Source organism: Panthera tigris, chromosome A1 (genome assembly GCF_018350195.1).
Source record: "Panthera tigris isolate Pti1 chromosome A1, P.tigris_Pti1_mat1.1, whole genome shotgun sequence".
Classification (NCBI taxonomy): domain Eukaryota; kingdom Metazoa; phylum Chordata; class Mammalia; order Carnivora; family Felidae; genus Panthera; species Panthera tigris.
The window spans coordinates 140,433,509-140,454,453 of NC_056660.1; the positions used below are offsets into that span (position 1 = coordinate 140,433,509).

General features: G+C 39.1%; 1 long non-coding RNA gene across 1 annotated transcript in view; it reads left to right on the top strand.

The window, feature by feature from the left end:
* The first annotated feature begins 741 nt into the window (after window positions 1–741).
* The window catches only part of LOC102958627, a 42,952-nt gene continuing 22,748 nt past the window's right edge, over window positions 742–20,945 (top strand). The window contains exon 1 of the long non-coding RNA XR_006218628.1: window positions 742–785. This is a non-coding gene — a long non-coding RNA (uncharacterized LOC102958627). The remainder of the gene's footprint in view (window positions 786–20,945) is intronic.

The following is a 20,945-nucleotide window of genomic DNA, read 5'->3' on the forward strand; positions in this document are numbered from 1 at the left end:
CAGTTTGGTGATTCCTCAAAAAGTTAAACAGAATTGTCACATGATATAGCAATTCCACTTCTCAGTATATCCCCCAAGGAATTGAAAGCTGGGATTTAAGCAGATACTGTATACTGCTGTTCCTAGAAGCATTATTCAAAAAGCCAAAAGATAGAAACAACCCAAATGTCAATCAGTAAATGAATGGATAACTGACATGTAGTATATGCATATGATGGGATAGTATTCATCTTTTCAAAGCGATGAAATTTTGAAATATGCTAAAATATGGATTAGCCTTGAAAACATTATGCTAAGTGAAATAAACCAGATTTAAGAAGAAAATATTGTATGGTTCCACAAATCATATTAATGACATACTCAAAATAGGTATATTCATAGGGACAGAAAAGGTTATCAGGGCCTGGGGGGAGGGAGAATGCAGAGTTATTGCTTGATGTGTTTAGAGGTTCACTTTGGGATGATGAAAATTTTCTGGAGTGTTGATGGTTGCACAATGTTGTGAATGTACTTAATGCCCCTGAACAATCCACTTAAAAATAGTTAAAATGGTAAATTTATGTATGTATATTTTACCAAATAAATTTGTTTTAAGTTACTCACCAGTGTTCAAGGACAAAGTCTGCTTTATTTGCAGTACAGATCATTTGATGATGATGACAGAAATCAGAGTTAGATGGAATTCAGGAATCTAGAATTTCAAGGAATCTAGAATTCTAGGCACACTTTGCAGGTATCCAAGATGGCTACTGCAAGAGAAGAATATTTTCCCCGTCAGAGCTTGAGTGAGTGATCACATTGCCCACCTGGGAAATGGATTTCTTCCCCTCCAGTGGATTTATTTGTTCAGGTTCTTTTTAACCAGAGGGGTCAAGGCCAGAGATGAGGAAGAGTCTAGCTGCCTACCAGAGGGAGCGGTGTCCTTCTGTTTCTCAGTAATTTACTGTAAATTGATGCTGATACTTGTCAGAGTTTTATTTAGCTCTGTTCTTCTTCTCCTTCTGTTGGAATATCATTAGTTTTTCTTGGACTGTGGGATATGGTCCGTGACCTTCACACAGGCGCCAGCAGTACTGTCTGTAGTATTTCACAGTAAATGAATTCGTATAACGTCACTGACCTTACTTCTACACTGTTTGACTCTTGTATTTGAATTGGTCTAGGCTGCTGACTGTTTTCCATTGTAGTTCAGGGAAACCAGAAACAAAAATTGCTTGAAATTGAATTTTTTTAGTATGTTTTTCTAATGAAACTCTGCGATGGCCTTGATTATGTCTTTCCAAATCTCCTCCTATCTCACTTCTCTTTTCATACTGACACAGTTGTTTTTCATAGTCTGGAGCGCAGAAAAAACAGGGACTGTACTCTATGCTGCTCAGAACCCATATGGATTTCTGGGTTTTATTTTGGGCACTGTATTTGGAAGGCTCTATTACCAGACTACAGTGTGTCAGGGCAGAGCTAACAGGTTGGTCTGGGAGCAGTGTATTATGAACAATTAATCACGGAGAAAAGAAGACACAGGGCAGACACAACAGCTATCTGCAAAAGCTGTACGAAAATTTAACTATGACCAGTGGGGGGATATTAGAGGAAGGGACAGGTCAGCTATTATAAGATTAGATTAGAAATGTCCAGCATTTAAACTAGATTGTCTCATAAACAAGTGAATTCTCCTCCATAGGAGTCAGATAAAATCTTTCAGGAATATGCTTATAGAAGGGTTTCCCAAGAACAATAGCACGCCTGTGTAGAGTACTTATTTTATGACAAGTACTATTCTCAGTACATTTCCAATGTCACTAATTTAATCCTCACAATGGCCTTAGGAGAGAGACACTTCAGACCCATAGTATTTTACCTGAAAGCCGTAAGACCAGATGTGTTCCCCTTTCTCTCCATCCTTGGCAACATTTGTTGTTTCTTGTGTTTTTGGTTTTAGCCATTCTCATAGGTGTGAGGTGATCTCTCATTGTAGTTTTGATTTGCATTTCCCTGATGATGAGTGATGTTGAGCATCTTTTTATGTGTCTGTTGGAAGCATATGAATTTTTACATTAAATGGAATAAATACCTTTACATGAATTAGGTTAGATTTCACTGCCAGATCAGTTCCGATTAGCCCTATCCACCAAATAAGGTTTGAAGTAGTTTTAGATTTATGGATTCTGAATTGTACACAAGGGAATCTGCACTCATTTTGCTAACGCTGGTTTACAGATGAAGAAACTGAGGCATAGAGAGTAGATAACTTGCTTAGAGTCGTACAGCTTCCACAAACAGAAGCCAAGTTCATTCATGCTGTTAACCACTATGTGTGTTGCCTCTCATCATGGTCTGGCTCCCTTCATTGAGGAGTTGGGGTAAATCCCCACAACTGTCTCTTTCAATCCATGTCTTTGATTTCCTGACGTCTGACTTCAACCTGCCACGGGCTCTCTCAAAGAGATACCAAGATCTGTTCCCAGAAGCAGGTTAAAAGGAGAGACATCTGGAAAAAAGAGACCTCTTCCTGTTCCAAGTACGTGGTGTCTCACAGGAGGCATTTTAGTGTATTTGCTTTCCAACCACTCAGCAGAGCCAGCTGAAGATAGATTATGTGTCATCGTGATTTGTCTTCAGTGACCTTTCCTTTTGTATCTTATGCCCCCACCTGTTACCCAGAACACCACCACATGAATCTTGATGGCTCAGGTTTGCCTCCTGTCCACCCACGTTCCAGAACTGATTTTCCCAGTAGAGTAGTTGATTCCTCTTAACCTTTCTTTCACCATCTAGAGATGTTTTGTGGAGTAGTGGAAAGAAAAATGGACTTGAACATGGAAATACCTGAATTTAAATCCAGATGTGGAAATCTGGGCAAAACCACTTAACCTCATTCATTAATTTATAAAATGGGATACATAATACTTAACCAGGGATTAATTTAGGTTTTATGGAGCCTGAAGTTGATACTATTGGGGAAAGCCCTTTTTAAGGAAAAGAATACAAAATTGTGAATACACATTAGGTGTATACAAGATGTGTATTTATTTAGAAATAATGCCTAAGGGTACATAAGGGGAAGTATGATGCATTGGAGGTTGGAAAGAAACAGTTGTCTTAACAAAAGGAAAGGCCATTTACAAAAACTTAAGACGTATAAGCATATTGCTAGCGATCCTTCCCAGGGTTAGGAAACAGTTCATTCACTGAGAGGTCCTGAAGCTTAAGATTCATTAGTATCATGGTAAATTTGCTTTTGTATCAATCTTACAGACTTGTGAGAATCAAATCACAAAACTATATGCAAATATTGTTTTGTGATCACTAAACATTGTGCATTGTTTGTGTTTTTTTTTTTAAGTTTATTTATTTTTGAGAGACAGAGAAAGTACAAGCTGGGGAGGGACAGAGAGAGAAGGAGAGAGAGAGAATTCCAAGCATGCTCCACACTGTCGGCGTGGAGCCTGATACAGGGCTCGAACCCACAAACCGTGAGTTCATGACATGAGCCAAAGTCAGTCACTTAAACGACTGAGTCACCCAGGTGCCCCAACACTGTGCATTGTTAATCATTATTTTGATGCTCAGAGCCAAGCATAAATGATTATTCAATAAATGACAAAATGGAGGAAATTTGGTCTCACCAAGTATTATACGGGATTATTTTATTACCTTTCCCTAAGCCTTTAAAATATTTATCAGAATAATATATATGCACACATTTTTACAAAAGAGTGAAGTGTTGATAAAAGATTTGCAATGCAAAATAGCTATCCTATGTCCTACCCTTTATATTTTCTAATTCCAGTCTCCAGAGTCAATACATTTCTTCCATATTGCTAAATAATATGTATTATATTGTTTACTTCTGATTTATCCATGTTGTATATTATCTAGTAACTATCTAATATAGTAGATAGGATTTCACTTCTTCCCATTCTTCCAATAGTACAATTTTCATGACTACCTTAATGTGAAATATTGTTTACAGCTGAACCAGAGTGAACTATGATTATATTTCTTTTCATATACATCTTTTATATTTTCCTGGAGTTAATAATAGCACCATTTTTTGTTTCTTTGTTTAGTTCTTCATTGTTTATGTACTTGAGTTTTCCCATTCTGTACAATTGCATTTTATATACTTTTCACACAGTTAGATTTTCCCACACTGCAGAGAGCCCTGGGGCATCCCTCTGCTTCAGCATGCCTCTTTCTCTTCATGCAACAGGATAGAACTTCAATGTGCTGTCACGCTGGAAATTTCTTTCATCTCTCTCTCATGTTAGATTTCATATTTCCTGTATTCGTCATCTTGTTCTTTCTTAGATTTAGTCCCTTTTTTTGTGAATCTTATTCTCCAGTAGAAAGATATATGGGAGGTAATTGATTGAGACTCTGCATCTCTCAAAATGTCTATATCCTAGCCTTATAACTGACTAATTTAGTTGGATATAGGCTTCTACATTTAAATCGTTTCATTCAGAATTTGGAAGACATTCCACTGACTTCTAACTTATGGAATCATTCTGAGAAGTTCTGCCATTCTAATTCTCAATCCTTTGGACCAGATGACTTTTATCTTTGGAGGTGATTCTATAATTCCACAGTACCATATGTGGTAGATTTAATTATTGCTCAAAAATATTCACTGTTCTCTTTCCCTGTCCCACTTATGTGGTTGGGGTATACTTCCCGGTGCTCTGATGCTAGGTTTGGCCATGTGACTTACTTTGGCTAATGGGATATTAGCAGCCAGCTATGTTACAAGCAGAGGCTTGAAAGGCATTTATGTGGTTGTGCTTGCTCTCTCATACTATGCCATCAGAAGCGGCAGAACATGCTGATAACTAGCCTACTGGTTCACGGAGGATGAGTAATAAATAGAACAAAACCAGTCAATTGGTCCTAGCCACGTTCAACCTAAACCAGCAGAGCAGGCCAGAGTCCAGCTGAGGTCTACCAACTCTCAGGTGACTCACAGATAAATGATAATAAATTACAATTATTTTTAAGGCACTGAGTTTTTGGATGTTTGTAATGTAGTATTTTGTGGCAATAGCTGTTGGTATCAAGAAATTGGTTCAAATTAATATCAGAAATTGGTATAAGTGGTGAGTTATAGACACAAGAAGAACAAAACATAGGGACACTTGTTTGGAGACTGGGTAATAGGAAGCTGGAAAGAAAAATATGATCTGTGTTATGTAGGGATGAACTGTTTTATAAATATTTGGTAACTTGAAAGTTATAATATGCATCTAAAAATATTTGGATTTCTGCCAAGATCTCTCCAGAGAAAATGATGGAAGTATTTAGCTGTATATAATAGAACGATAAGAAAGAGACATTTCCATCATTCATATTTTTACTCCAGGATCTAACCCCACCATACTAGAATTTTTTTCCCCAAAAAATATATGTAGGGAAGTGTTTTATCCCTTTGTTTGGGTTGATGGTGAGGATGAAATGCTCATTAAGTAGGTTTGGAACAAATCTCCTTATTTTCATCAGTTGCCTCACCCCAACTAGTGCCTTTAAACCTGAGCTTTTCAGGGGTTTTATAGCACAAAATCCATTTGCTTCTTGGTGATTTCATTTTCTGCAGGTGCAGGTCTTCAACCTTTCTCTTTTCTTCTAAGGCTGGAATCTTCCAGTTACTTTCTATATTCATATAGTATGATTTACGAACAGAAGTGTCTACGAGTTTCATCAGTGCTGCACATGTGTTTCTATTTCATCTTACTTGTTGCTGAGAGGGGAGAGGAGAATAAAATGTCTTTTCTCTACCATCTTAAAACTGCAAGTCTTCCCAGGCTCTTTTCATGTGAAAAGAGCAAATGCCTAGTTCATAACTAACTTGTGTAGATTATTGCAGGAGAGTCTGGCCTATGAGGATTGGGAGAACCAACAATAGAGGTGTCCATAGATGCAGGTGGACAGGACACCAAGAGCAGGAAAATGACTAAGCTGGGAAAAAGCACTTTTCCAAATGGTCTGTTCAAAGTGGAATGGGAGGCAGTGGTGCCTGGGTAGCTCAGTTGGTTAAGCATCCAACTCTTGATTTTGGCACAAGTCATGGTCTCATGGTTTGTGAGATCGAGCCCTGAGTCTGGTTCTGCACTAACAGCGCAGAGCCTGCTTGGGGTCCTCTCTCTCTCTCTCTCTCTCTCTCTCTCTTTCTGTCCCCCCCCCCCAGATAAATAAATAAAAAAAAATTTTTTTTTTTTTTAAATGGAATGGGAACTGGTAATTGGGTTGAGGGTGGACACAGTCCTATGTGGAAAAAGGAACAGGAAGAGATGTGCTAGTATTGATGGGCTGGCCAAGGCAGAGGCAGGGTTGAAACAGCTTGTTTGAATTTCTGTCCAGTTCTCCTAGTGGCCCGGGAGGCCTACCTTGATGCCACTGCCCTAGGAAAGACTGTTTATTGGCTCTCAATGTCTTAACACAAAGGAAGAAACATAAGTGGTCAAAATACAGGGTCACAAAGTGCCCTCCGTGTACCCTACAGAAAAGGCCTCCTTACTGAAATTTCAAAGAGTCACGCTCTTTTTCTAGTTTTGAGCTCTACTTTGTCCCCACATTTTTCAGGTCTTGTCTAATTTGGGCGTTTTTCCTCTGTAGGAGTAAAATAGGATATGCTAGATGTGGGGTCATATGGCTAGAGATTGGTCATCATTAGAGCAAAGAGAAGACTTCAAAGTCTGAGAAGGCCAAGGGAGACACCAAATCTATATATTAATAAGAACAAAGGCACAGAAACCCCAGAATTATTAAAAGTAACAATGGTTTCCCAGGCAGCAGGAAAGACTTCTTTCACTTCCCTAGCCTCTTAGACTTTGTGTATTGATAGGGACCAGATTTTTAAAACCACGAATCTGAACATCTAATATGACAAATCCAAGGGCACTCCAGTCTGAAAATTCGAAACAGGTACCATCCTTGGAAATTTGGAGCCTAGGGGTGCCATCTCCTCAGCCCCTCTCATCCCGAAGCACCTCAGTGATTTCTTGTCTCCATCCTTCCCTAACCCCTCATCCTCTGGCCCTGCCTTAATCCTAAATGGATTAAGTTAGTGGTTTCCTACAACAGGTGACACTTTACTCTTTTGCCACTCAGTTTTTTGCCCAATAGCTTATATATTTTGAGTAGAACAATTGTATGAGGATTACCTGCCTGAGAGCCCTTTCCAGAACAAATTGTTTCCAGAACAGATGTAAACAGGCTACTCTCATTCTGAAATCTATTGTGATTATTAACAAGATTTCCTTCTTTCCTATGAGTTTGTTTATCAAAGATTCTAGTGTGGAGTTTACTTAGAAAGGACAAATTACTTTCTAGCTTCCACTTCTTGGCTGAGAGGAATAGCGACTTATGGTTTAGCAAATCCCTAATAGGAAAATCTTGTTTTCTCTTTTTAATTGATCTGTACTTCCAATTTTTCTACCTGTTTTTATTTCCCACAATCCAGACCCAGCTTTCCTATTTGTCACATCCATTAATCTACACGATTGTGTAAATATAATTCCTGTTGATTCTTTTAAACATTAACCGCAATAAAAAAAAAAAAAAGTCTTAGTACTGTAGTCCTAGCAGAGAAAATTTTAACACTGACCAAGGAGATTTGTTTTTTATTTAGATACTTTGAACTGAATTTGGAAGGTCATAGGTAAAACTAACAATTTGCTACTTCAGGTTTGCAACAGAGGTAAAGAAATACTAGGTTATTAACGAAAATGATTCCAACTCCCCTCTTAAAACCAAGTTGTTCCCAATAAGTCAACATCTGTCACAATCTGTGTAAAAGGACAGAACAAGCATACAACAGCACATTTGAAAACCCAGCTGCAAAACATTAAATCGGAACACAGAGGCCTTCGATTGCTGCTAACTTGGCTTTGGCTTAACTGTTGCCAAGTAAAACAGAGAACACCCTGCAGGGAGCCGTCATGGGCTGAGCCTCATTCTCTTCCCTTTTATTTCTCAGCCAGCTTATGTGAGTGAGGCCACTGCCTGCTGACCACATCTGCCCACTAACCTCTCAGCTGAGCCAAGTCCAAGTTGTTCTCCCTCAAAACTATGGTTTAAATAAAGGGTTGTTTCAATTCCACAGAATTACGATTTAAAGGATTATTGTTTTAATCCACTGAATTTTGGGGTTTTTTTTTTTATGCAATCGATACTGAGCTAGTATACTCATCAATCTAAAAATCTTTGTCTTTTTTCAATTCTGAAAAAACTAACCACTCTTCAAATATTACCTCTTTCCCATTTTCTGTTCACCCGTTCGACAACTCTTATTGGATGTCCTTTCTGTCATTTATGATTCTGTCCTTTGTGATTCTTAAATTCTCATTCATTTTTCTTCCATTTTTATTTCTGCTGCACTCCAAGTCATTTCTTTAGTTCCAATTTGCTTTTTTCTATTCAGGTATTAAATATCTCTATTTAGTTTTGGCTTTCAATGGCTATCAGTTTCACTTATAAAAGAACTATTTGCACCTTTTCTAAATCTGCCTTTTTACATATTTTCCCATTTTTCATTATATTTTCTATTTCCTTTAAAAAAAGTCTTGTAAGTCATTTAACACATTTATTTTACAGTCAGCTGTAGATCTATTTTCTCTAGCTTTGAGGGCATTAAATCTCCTGATCTAACCTAATTTTGTAATCCTCCCTTCAAGATGCTTTTCTCTTGTGGTTTGTAATTTTTCTTAAGAGCTTATATTCAGCATGGACATTTTCTCCCTGGAGAAGAACTGTGTGCCTTGGGGGTTGTTAGATTGTCCCTTGACTGTGTTTGTAAGTTTGTTTCTGCTCAAGTCCTAGATATATCACCAGTTCTCAACCAGCTTTTATGTTTTTTTCTCAGCTTGATATTTCTTTCTCACAGTGAAAATTCAGAACTCATGTCAATATATGGCACTGGCTTGGTTTCAAGTTTTTCTGGATGAACTTTTGTTTTCACTTATAGCCTGAGGACATAGGAATTTGTGTGACTTTGTTTTTGCCAACAGCATAGCACTTAGCAACTCAGATTTTGAAGAGCGCTCAATTCCAGTTGTCGTCTGCTCACACCAGACATATTAACTTGCAAGAGTATTAAAATCCCAGGAGCTCTTAGGGCCTAGAGTTGATCCCAACCCCCCACAGGCTACTGTGGTCTTAGCCCTTATTTACTGCCAGTCTGAGTTCCCTCTTTGGTTCTGTAATCAGAGTTCCTGTGCTCTCAGTTATATATAGAACTATTTTGTCCAGTGTTTCTCTGTGATAATAATAGTAGCTGAAGCAGAACTTTTTTGCGTCGTCTCAGTCCGCTGGATTGCCGGATGTTCTCCCTCCACACTCTTGAGATACAATTTTATAATAATGAAAGGTAAAATTCACAACAAAGACATAACATTTGGGAATATGTATGTGCTGAATCACAATGTATCAAAATATACAAAGCAAAAAATTTTGGAAACACAATAGTAATGGAGGTTTTAACCTGCTCCACTGAGACTAAGTCAAGAAAGTAAAAATTACACACAGAAGGATGCGAATAATGCTGTAAACAAGGTAGGTTTAATACATACATATCAAACTTAATAACCTAGAAGCAGTGAACATACTCTTTATGATGCTCAACATTAAATCCTCAAGAATTTAAATAGCAATGGATACAGTGAATGGCCCATGCTTGTTGCTAAAGGCATTTGCCCCACCTGCTTCATGGAAGGTCATCTGCTTCAGATTCCTATTGTATCCAAGTCAGATTTAAACTTGTCAGCCACCAGAGTGTCCTCTGAATCATCTCCAGCTCTGCAGGATACATCACAGAACTGCTTTGTTAAGCTGCTGTCTGGGGACAGGGTCATATCCAACTTTGGCTATTTTTGTGCAGTCCATAGACCCTTGAAGCCGGACATTTGCCTTAACAACATTTGACTCCTAGAAAACCTATGTGTATGTCTACTTGGTGGTCACTACCCAGTAACTCCTACTGCCAATCCCGTGTGACTTGTTTTAAAAACCTTGCAGCTTCTTGCAATATTGCTTATAATTATGAAAAATTGAAAACAACTGAAATGCCTGTCAGAGAGGAAATGGGTAAATAAAATGTGATTTATTCACATTATATTGTGATGGGAATTATCACAATACCCATAGTGTATTGTGATATTAATTACAATATTGTATTATGATATGAATTATTGTAACGTTATTTGAAGGAATGGATTGTACCTAACTATAACATAATATATCCATATGTAAAATGTCTCTATCTCTACATGATGTCGACTTGTAAGAAAAAAGAAATTTGTGGAATAAAATATACATGTTGTCATTTATGTAAATTTTTAAATGTTTGTTTATTTTGAGAGACAGCGTGAGTGGGGGAGGGGGAGAGAGGGGAGAGAAAGAATCTCAAGCAGGCTCTTGACTGTCAGCATAGAGCCCAATGCGGGGCTCAAACCCACGAACTGTGAGATCATGACCTGAGCCGAAATCAAGAGCAGGATGCTTAACTGACTGAGCCACCCAGGCACCTCCATTTATGTAAATTTTAAAGCACACAGAAATAATATATATTGCTTGAGAATACATATGTATGCATATGAAGTTATTAAAAATGAACTGTTTGGGATACACACTGAATTCCTGATAGTTGCTTCAAAGGATTGGGGTGAAGAAATGGAACTGTGGTTAGGGACATCACTATAATCTGTTTTATTTAATTTCTTTTATATAAACAACACTTGAGGCAAATATGATAAACAAAAAATTTCAATTCTGGAGTGAAAAATATATATGTGCATATAGATTAGGCTCTTCACATTTTTCCCTTTCTTACAATTTTACTGAGGTATACTTGCTGTACAATAAACTACATATATTTAAAGTGTACAGTGTGATAAATTTTGACAGGTGTTTACCCATGAAACCTTTACCACAGTCAAGACAACGCAAAAGTTTCCTTAAGCCCCTTTGTTACCCATTTCTCCCTCTTCCCTTGAACTTGAGTAACCATTGATCTGCTTTCTATCACTATAGATTAGTTTGCTTTTTCTAGAATTTTATACAAATGGAATCCTACAGTATGTAAATTTTTTTTTCAATTTTTTTTTTAACGTTTATTTATTTTTGAGCCAGAGAGAGACAGAGCATGAACGGGGGAGGGGCAGAGAGAGAGGGAGACACAGAATCGGAAGCATGCTCCAGGCTCTGAGCCATCAGCCCAGAGCCCGACACGGGGCTCGAACTCACGGACTGTGAGACCGTGACCTGAGCTGAAGTCGGACGCTCAACCAACTGAGCCACCCAGGCGCCCCAGTATGTAAATTTTTTAAGAGGGGGTCTGGTTGCTTTCACTAACTTTCTCAAAAGGATGGCAATTTCTCAAAAAAAATTTTTTTTTAATCTTGTAACTGCTGAAAAACAATCTGGAGCATTTGATCTGTGATTCAGAAATGGAGGAAGGAGAGAATCTGTGGAAAGCAGGTAACATTTAGAATAGACTCCCAAGTAAGGCAGAGCAAGCATATCTACCATAATGGCTTCCATATTCACTAAAATCTTCCCTTACATTACCTGTATTTTTCATTTCCTGACACTGCACAAATGAGAATCTTGTGGATAACTAAGATACCCATTTATTTATTTATTTTTGTTTATTTAATTTAGAGAAAGAGTAGGCACAAGTGGGAGAGAGGCAGGAAGAGGGAGGAGAAATAGAGAGAGAGGGAGAGAGAATCCCAAGCAGGTGCCACACTGTCAGTGTAGAACCTGACACAGGGCGGGGCTTGAACCCATGAACCGTGAGATCATGACCCGATCCTAAACCAAGAGTTGGACACTTAACCAACTGAGCCACCCAGGTGCCCATAAGCTATCCATTTAAAACCAGAGACATTATTGAGAACTCATTCATGGCAATTGGCTCAATGAGATGCCTGTCATCCTAACACCTACCTGAGTTTAGCTTCACTAGAAGAACGGATGCTTGCGTTGTGGGAGAGGGGAACTAGGATTGTGTCGAAGCAGGGAGAATTGGGGGATGTGGGGAGATCTAGGCAGCACCATAGGAGACTTTGGGTAACACTAGGATATTGGGAACAGGATACTGGGATAAGGACCCAAAGAGGTGGGTGAAGGCCAGAAAAGAAGGAAGGAAATACCCAAAGTTAAGAGTTTCCCATTTCAAATTTTCCCAAACAGCAGCCTCTGATGAGAAACCGAGGAAGAAATTCCCATTCTATCTACCTGTGTCTCTTATTCTTAAGATTAGGGAATTCTTATTATGTAAATTCAGCCTGATGTCAGTATTGCTCTGTGAATTAAATTGGCTTTTGTTGCCTGGGCTGGGAGCTCAAGTAAGTACCAGATATAACATTGTTTCTGTGGAAAACTGTGCCCAGATATCTGATCTACAAAGAAAGTTTAGAAACATAACTTATATATGCCAAGCAGAGACTCCTTAGGGACATAAATCTTAGTAACAATGAGCTATGCTATAATGGAAATATTTTCACAGATATAATTCTTAATCTATAGCCAATATCAGTCATTAAAACATACTGTTCAGTCCTGGGGCCCATAAGTGGAGGATGTTACAGAGACATTGGAAAGGAGCCAGGGGAGACAAAGTAAATGTTGAAAGGTTTTGAAAAATAGCCCTTCAGGGAAGAGTCTACATTAGTTCAGAGAAGAGAGGTGTGAGTAGACTGAATATCAGTCTTGAAACTATAAAGAGATATTACATTATTTACACTAGGTCTTTTTTTTCCCCTCTGTGTCCCCACAGAGCAGTATGAGAGAAAATGAATTTAAACTACAGCAGAAGGGATTTAGGCTAGTCAGATGTCCCCAACCTGAAGATCAGAACCCATTCTTGGGTTGCCAAGCTTCAATCTCACAAGGGAGGCTGTCATTCTTGAGGGGTTTTTTGAGCTCTCTGGTCACTGGCAGGCAAAGCTCACCCAGACCTGGCCATCTGCCTTCTGTTGTTGGCATATATTATTATTTGGGAAACTGAGGAGTTCTGCCCAACTACAGCAAATGCTTCAGGGCTACAAAGCGGGTAAAGTAAGGCAAGTGTGAACTTGCCTCATGTGGGGAAAATCCAGACAGGAGCAATCTCAGCTTTCTGTTCATCATTTGACAAAGCTGCTCCAAAGAGCACTGAACTGTGGTTGTGGTATGTATCAGGAAGGTGGTGGCAGCACCCCCCCCCCTGCCCCCGAACCCCAACATGTGGGACAGGTGGGTCACTTCCCAGGGAGTGGATGCAGTTCTTACAGTCAGTGCATTTTCAGGGGATGTTGACAAACTAGAAATGCCTTCAGAGGAAAGTAACTGGAACAGAAACTGGAAAGTGGGTCAAAGGAAGAGCAGTTGAAGGAACTAGGGTGTTGGCTTGGAGAAGATAAGCGTTTTAAAGGCAGTGGGGGAGGGTGCGGTGACAGGAGGCTGTTTTCCAATATTTGGAAGGCTGTCAGGTGGAAGATTGGCTGCTGTGCAGCTCCAGAGGGCAAACGCAGAGCCAGTGAGTACAGGTTGCAGGGATAGAGCGGCGGGCTGAAAAGAAGGAAGCATTGTGTCATCATTAGAGATAACTCAGAGCAGATTGCGGCGCCTAGTGACGCAGGGAGTGTTTGTGGAAAGGGTGAATGAATAGCTCACCAGAACCTTGGCGGAAGACATTTCTGGGCCTGTTGTTGTTATTGTTGTTGTTGGGTCTCGCTAATCAAATGAAACTTGTTGGAGAGCGAGATGCCCCTAGAAGCAAGCATCTTTTTCCTGGTGCTCAGGGAAGGCGGGCTTTGCTGTTTGAGCCGCTAGAGGGAGTCAGGACAGCGGCATTGCAGAGCCGCCGTCCCCGCTCTGGGGTTGAACAGCGACTGGTACCGGGTTCTGACTCATGTCTCCATTCCGCTGCTTTCCAGGTCTCCTCCACGAATCTTTCTGGAGCTCCACCATCTGATTAAATTCTTTAGTGTTTCAGGGACTTCTGTACATCAAGAGGCACAGTTGGGCTGCTATCTGTACCTTGTTTCATCCTTAATATTTTAATTATAGAAGTGGATTAAGCAGTATTTCTCTAAAAATTCAAATTCTTATAAAACTAAAGCTTGTAAATTTGACATTGCACTTCCCAGACATTTTACCTTTAATTTCCAAACTAATTAAATTCTCCTAAAATCATGCATATCCTATATCTGAATATTTTAAAGACAACAAATGCCTTAAAAAGCAGAAACACATGGGGCACCTGAGTGGCTCAGTTGGTTAAGCATCTGACCCTTGATTTCAGCTCAGGTCATGATGTCATGGTTGGTGGCTTCTAGCCCCACGTTAGGCTCTTGGGATTCTCTCTCCCTCTCTCTTTGCCCCTACCCCACTTGTTCTAAATAAATAAATAAATAAATAAATAAATAAACTTACAAAAAAAAAAAAAAGCAGAAACACAAGCAAGTGAAACATCACAAGGATTACAAAAGTTACTATTATATTTAAACTTAAACTGTTATGAAGTACTTATATATTTAAACTTATTTCTTCTTTATCACTATACTTACTCTTATAAGTATTCTTGGACTCTTACAGAGGATAGAGAGTATCTCTTTAAAATATGTATTTCTTTACTTTCCTGATGATATAGTACCTTTGTCAGATTCTAAAGCAAATAATATCTCTTTTATCATCACTGGGTAGCTCAGGAAGGAGTTGATGGGTTTTGAAATTTCTTACAAACATACAGAACCTTCCCATGTATTTAAAGTTCTAATAGATATAATCAATTAAACTTAGAAACACAAGGTTCTATTTTGAAAGTCCAGTGCTGCTGTAACAAATACGTAAACCATTAAGAGTGATTCTGGCACTGGTTACAGGCTGGAAGAATTTTTGAGGAGCATGATAGAGAAAGCCTAAGTTGCCTTGAATAGACTGTCAGGTTCTATTTTGAAAGTCCAGTGCTGCTGTAACAAATACGTAAACCATTAAGAGTGATTCTGGCACTGTTTACAGGCTGGAAGAATTTTTGAGGAGCATGATAGAGAAAGCCTAAGTTGCCTTGAATAGACTGTCAGCAGAAACTCAAACTTGGACTATGCTGCCAGTGAGGGCTCAAAAGGGAATAAGAAACATGTCATTGGAAACTTCAGGAAGAGGCTTTCTTGTTGGTTGGTAACAGAAAATGTAGCAAAATTGTCTCCTGCAATTATGGGAAAAACAGAACAAGTATGTAATGAACTGGGCTATCTAGCTAAGATTCTCAAGCAAAGTGTTGAAGGTACTTCTTGCTGCCCATCATAAAATGCAAGGGGAGAGAGAAAAATTGAGAGAATAACTGTAAACAAAAAGGAACCAGGACTTGATGACTTTAAAAATTCTTAGTCTCTCTGAATGGCAAAAGATGTTAGAATTAGGAAATGACTTTCAAGCTTGTGGCCTAGAGAAAAGCCTTGGCCTAGAGCAAAAGCCAGGTAGTGATTGTACAAGCTTTTATTAAAACCTCAGGAAGACCAGAGGATCAGAAGAGTAGTCAGTCACAAAGGGTCCCCTCCAGAGATCAGGGGTATGCCCCATATAACTTGTCCAACATTAGGACCTTTCCAAGTGTGAGTTGTCCTTTAACCATCTCTGCATCCTTATCCTGGGTGAAGGAGGGCATGTCTCAAAAAGAACGGTAAATGTTGCTTTTGTGCAAGGGGAAATTGACAGGAGAGTCACAATGTATTTGAGAAATTTATGTCAGCAAAAGCACTGCCAACTTAAACTGAATGGGACAGAAAGAATACACAATCAAAGGAGGCTATTAGATCTCCATAATTATACCGGCAGGACGCACCTGCAAGCACGTGCTACCTTTCATGAAAAAGGAAAGATGACTCTGACGGCAGAACCAAGAGCTATTAACCAAAGAGTGGATTATTCCCAGGCCTTGAAATCTAATCAAGGAGCTCTGGCAGGAATTCGCTAGGCTGAATTTCAACACTGCTTTGAACTGGTAACTCCTTAATTCCTTTTTACCTTCTATTCCTCCCCTTCCCTTTTATTTTTTTATTTTTTTTAACGTTTATTCATTTTTTTGAGACAGAGAGAGACAGAGCATGAATGGGGGAAGGTCAGAGAGAGAGGGAGACACAGAATCTGAAACAGGCTCCAGGCTCTGAGCTGTCAGCACAGAGCCCGACGTGGGCCTCGAACTCACGGACCGCGAGGTCATAACCTGAGCCGAAGTCGGACGCCCAACCGACTGAGCCACCCAGGCGCCCCTACCCTTCCCTTTTAAATGGAATGTCTGTAACTATTTTACTGTGTCTGTTCCTCCATTGTATGTTGAATGTGTTGGAAGCCAGATAGCTTGCCTTTAGTTTTGTAGATTGAGAGTAGCTATACCTAAGAGCCTCATCCATACCCGAACCTGATTTAGGTGATAAAATTCTAGACTTTAAGCACATGCTGTAATGGTATGGGATTCTTGAGGAATTTGGGAGGGAGTAAATGTATTTTTTTTATGTGGGAGGGACACAAATCATTGGGGATCAGAGGGTGGACTGTGATGGATAGCCTTACATTTCCCACCTCTGGGTTTTTTGTTTTTTTTTTTAACGTTTATTTATTTTTGAGAGACAGAGAGAGATAGAGCATGAGCAGGGCAGGGAGAGAGAGAGAGGGAGACACAGAATCTGAAGCAGGCTCCAGGCTCTGAGCTGTCAGCACAGAGCCCAGTGTAGGGCTCAAACCCACGAACCCAGAGATCATAACCTGAGCCGAAATCAGACAGTTAACTGACTGAGCCACCCAGGAGCCCCTCCTGGTTTAACCCTTGTGTGATCTCTCCTGGGGTGTTAATGGAACCTGTGACTTGCTTCTAACTAGTAGAATTTAGCAAATAAGATGGGATGTGTGTGATTATTTGTACATGATTACACTACTTAAGATTGTAATCCACCTTGCTAGAAGACCCTCTGTCCTTTGCTGACTTTGAAGGAGCATGCTGCCATGTTGCAAGTTGCCATATGGAGAGGGCCAGGCTGCAAAGACCTGAAGGCAGCCTCCAAATGACAGTCATCCAGAAAATGAGGTTCTCTGGGGCACCTGGGTGGCTCAGTCGGTTAAGCAGCAGACTTCAGCTCAGGTCATGATCTCATGGTTTGTGAGTTCAAGCGCTGCATCAGGCTCTGTGCTGACAGCTCAGAGGCTGGAGTCTGCTTCACATTCTGTGTCTCCCGCTTCGCCCCTCTCCAGCTCATGCTCTGTCTCTCTCTGTCAAAAATAAATAAACATAAAAAAAAAAAAAAAAAAGAAAAGGAGGGTCTCAATCTGACAACCTGCAAGAAACTAAGTGCTCTAATAGCTACATGAACTTGGAAGCAGATCCAACTCAAGTCAAACATTTGAAGTCTGTAGGCAGGTAGGTAGGAAGGTAAGATCACAAGCAGGCTTGTATCTCATGAACATAAGGAATACTGTCCCATCAGGACAGATTGAAATCTGTATTTGTTCTTGTTGCCTTTGACCTTGTTCACATGGCTATCCTGTAGAAACTGGGTTCCTTTGTCTAAACACATACATAGGAGTGGGGAAAACGGAAAGAGAATCCAAAGAAGTAGATAGAGTAATTGCAAGCCCAGATGCTGCTTCACACCAATGAGGTAAGTCAGCAGATCAGCAACAATATGTGTCAGCTCCAAAATGACTTATACAGGTACCAAAGTATAACATCATATAAACTTATGTAGTCTTACATATTTTTTAGATGTTTTATTTATTTTGAGAGAGAGAGAGATTAGGGAAGAGGGAGAGAGCGGGGGGGGGGGGTGGAGACAGAGGATCCAAAGTGGACTCCATGCAGATAGCGGAAAGCTTGATGTGGGGCTCAAACTCACAAACCATGAGATCATGACCTATGCTGAAGTCGGACATTCAATGGACTGTGCCACCCAGGCACCCCTAGTCTTACATATTTTAAAACTATTAACAAAGTTAGTACAATTCTCTTATATTTTTAACCTTAAAATCACAAGTTTAGTTTGCACTTTCAAAAGTTCACCCTGGCTGCTGAGTGCTGTATTCTCTTGTGTGGTTGTACTACATTGTGTTTATCCATTTGTCAGCTAACAGATATTTGGGTTGTTTCCAGTTTTTTGACTGTTATGAATAATGCTGTTATAACTATTCATGTGCAAGTCTTGATGTGGACATATGTTTTTATTTCTCTTGGGTAGATTCCTAAAAGTGGAATCACTAGGTTGTATGATCAATGTATGTTTAACTTTTAAAGAAACTGTCAAACTATTTTACAATGTGTCTGTAACATTTTACACCTATCAACAGTGTATGAAGGTCCCAGTTTTTTTCACATCCTCACCACTACTTGGTATTTCTTCTCTTACATCATAGCTCTTTCAGTAAAGTAGAATCTCATTGTAGTATTAATTTGCATTTCCCTACTGACTATTGATTTGATTAAGTTTCCACATGCTTATTAGAAATCCATATACCTTCTTTAGTGAAGTATCTATTCAAATTTTTTGCCCATTTAAAAATTCGGTTGTCTTCATGAAAAAGTGCTCAACATCACTCATCTCAGGGAAATACAAATTAAAACCACAATGAGATACCACCTCACACCAGTCAGAATGGCTAAAATAAACAACTCAGGCAACAACAGATGTTGGCAAGGATGCAGAGAAAGAGGATCTCTTTTGCACCGCTGGAAGGCAAACTGGTGCAGCCACTCTGGAAAATAGTATGGAGATTCCTCAAAAAATTAAAAATAGAACTACCCTACGACCCAGCAATTGCACTACTAGGTATTTATCCAAGGGATACAGGTGTGCTATTTCAAAGGGACACATGCACCCCAATGTTTATAGCAGTGCTATCAACAATTGTATGGAAAGAGCCCAAATGTCCATAAACAGATGAATGGATAAAGAAGCTGTGGCATGTGTGCATGTGTATATAATATATATACACAATGGAATATTACTCAGCAATCAAAAAGAATGAAATCTTGCCATGTGCAACTGTATGGATGGAACCAGAGGGTATTATGCTAAGTGAAATTAGGCAGTCAGTGAAAGACAAATATCATATAAGTGCACGCATATGAGGAATTTATGATACAAAACAGTTGAACATAAGGAAAGGGAAGAAAAAATAATATTAAAGCAAGGAAGGAGACGAAACATAATAGACTCATTAATACAGGGAACAAATTGAGAGTTGCTGGAGGGGTTGTGGGTGGGGGGATGGACTAAATGAGTAAGGAGCATTAGGGAGAACACTTGTTGGGATGAGCGCTGGGTGTTATACATAGGCGATGAATCACTGGAATCTATTCCTGAAATCATTATAGCACTATATGCTAGCTAACTTGAATGTAAATTAGAAAATAAATAAGTAAATTTAAAAAAAAGAAAAGAAAAAATTTGGATTGTCTTACTACTGAGTTTAAGAGTTTATTTCTTCTGTGTATGGTCCTTAATAATAAGGTCCATGATTCTGTATATTTTCTCCTAGTCTGTAGTGTGTTTAAAAAATTTTTTTTCTTGGGGCGCCTGGGTGGCTCAGTCAGTTGAGGTACTGACTTTGACTCAGGTCATGATCTCACGGTTTGTGAGTTTGAGCCCCGCGTCGAGCTCTGTGCTGACAGCTCAGAGCCTGGAGCCTCTTTCGGATTCTGTGTCTCCCTCTCTCTCTGCCCCTCCCCCGCTCATGCTGTGCCCCACTCTGTCTCAGAAATAAATAAACATATTAAAAAATTTTTTTTCTTTATGATATTTTAAAGTACAAATGTTTAATTTTGGTGAAGTCCAGTTTATCACTTTTTAAGTGTCATGTTTTGGAGTTATATCTAAGAACTCTTTGCCCAACCCAAAGTTCTCAAGATTTTCTCTTATGTTTTTTGCTAGAAGTTTTATAGTCTCACTTCTCATCCACTGGACTATATGTCTGTCTTTGCACCAATACCACACTGTGTCAATTCATAGTATTATAGTAGATTTGAAATCAGGTAATATAAGTTTTCCATCTTTTTTTCAAAATTGTTTTGACTATACTATGCATCTCCATATAAATTTTAGGATCATTGTGTCAATTTCTGTTTAAAAAGCTATTGTGGGGGAGGGTGCCTGGCTGGCCCAGTCAGAAGAGCATGTAATGCTTGATTTTGGGATTGTGGGTCCAAGCCCCACACTGGGTATAGAGATTACTAAAAAAAATATACTTTAAAAAAAAGACAAAAAATAAAATAAAAAACTATTAGGATTTTGAGAGAGACTGTGTTGAATATATAGATCAATTTGGGAAGAGTTTCTATTTTGACAATATTGAGTCCTCCAATTCCATAAATGGGGAGTTTCTCTCCATTTATTTGAATCTTCATTAATTTCTCTTAGTCACATCTTATAATTTTTAGCATACAAGTCTTGTACTTCTTTTATTAAATTTATTTCTACATATTCTATTCTGCTTATGCTTTGTGAATAGAATTTTTAATTTCATTTTTTGATTTGTCTTTGCTAATGTAGAAATAAAATTGATTTTCAAATATTGATCTTGTATCCTGCAACTTTGCTAAACTCATTTATTAATTCTGGTCATTTTGTATGTGGATTCCTTGGGATTTCCTTAAAAAAAATTTTTTTTAATGTTTTATGTATTTTTGAGAGCAAGAGAGACAGAGCACAAGTGGGAGAGGGGCAGAGAGAGAGACGGAGACACAGAATCCAAAGCAGGCTCCAGGCTCTGAGCTGTCAGCACAGAGCCCAATGCGGGGCTCGAACTCACAGACCACAAGATCATGACCTGAGCCAAAGTTGGACATTTAACCGATTGAGCCACCCAGGCGCCCCAGGGGTTTTCTTTTTTTTTTTTTTTTGATATTTTACTTTTTTTTATTTTTTATTTTAGAGAGAGAGAGAGAGCGAATGAAGGCAAGGGGAAGAGGGTGGAAAGAG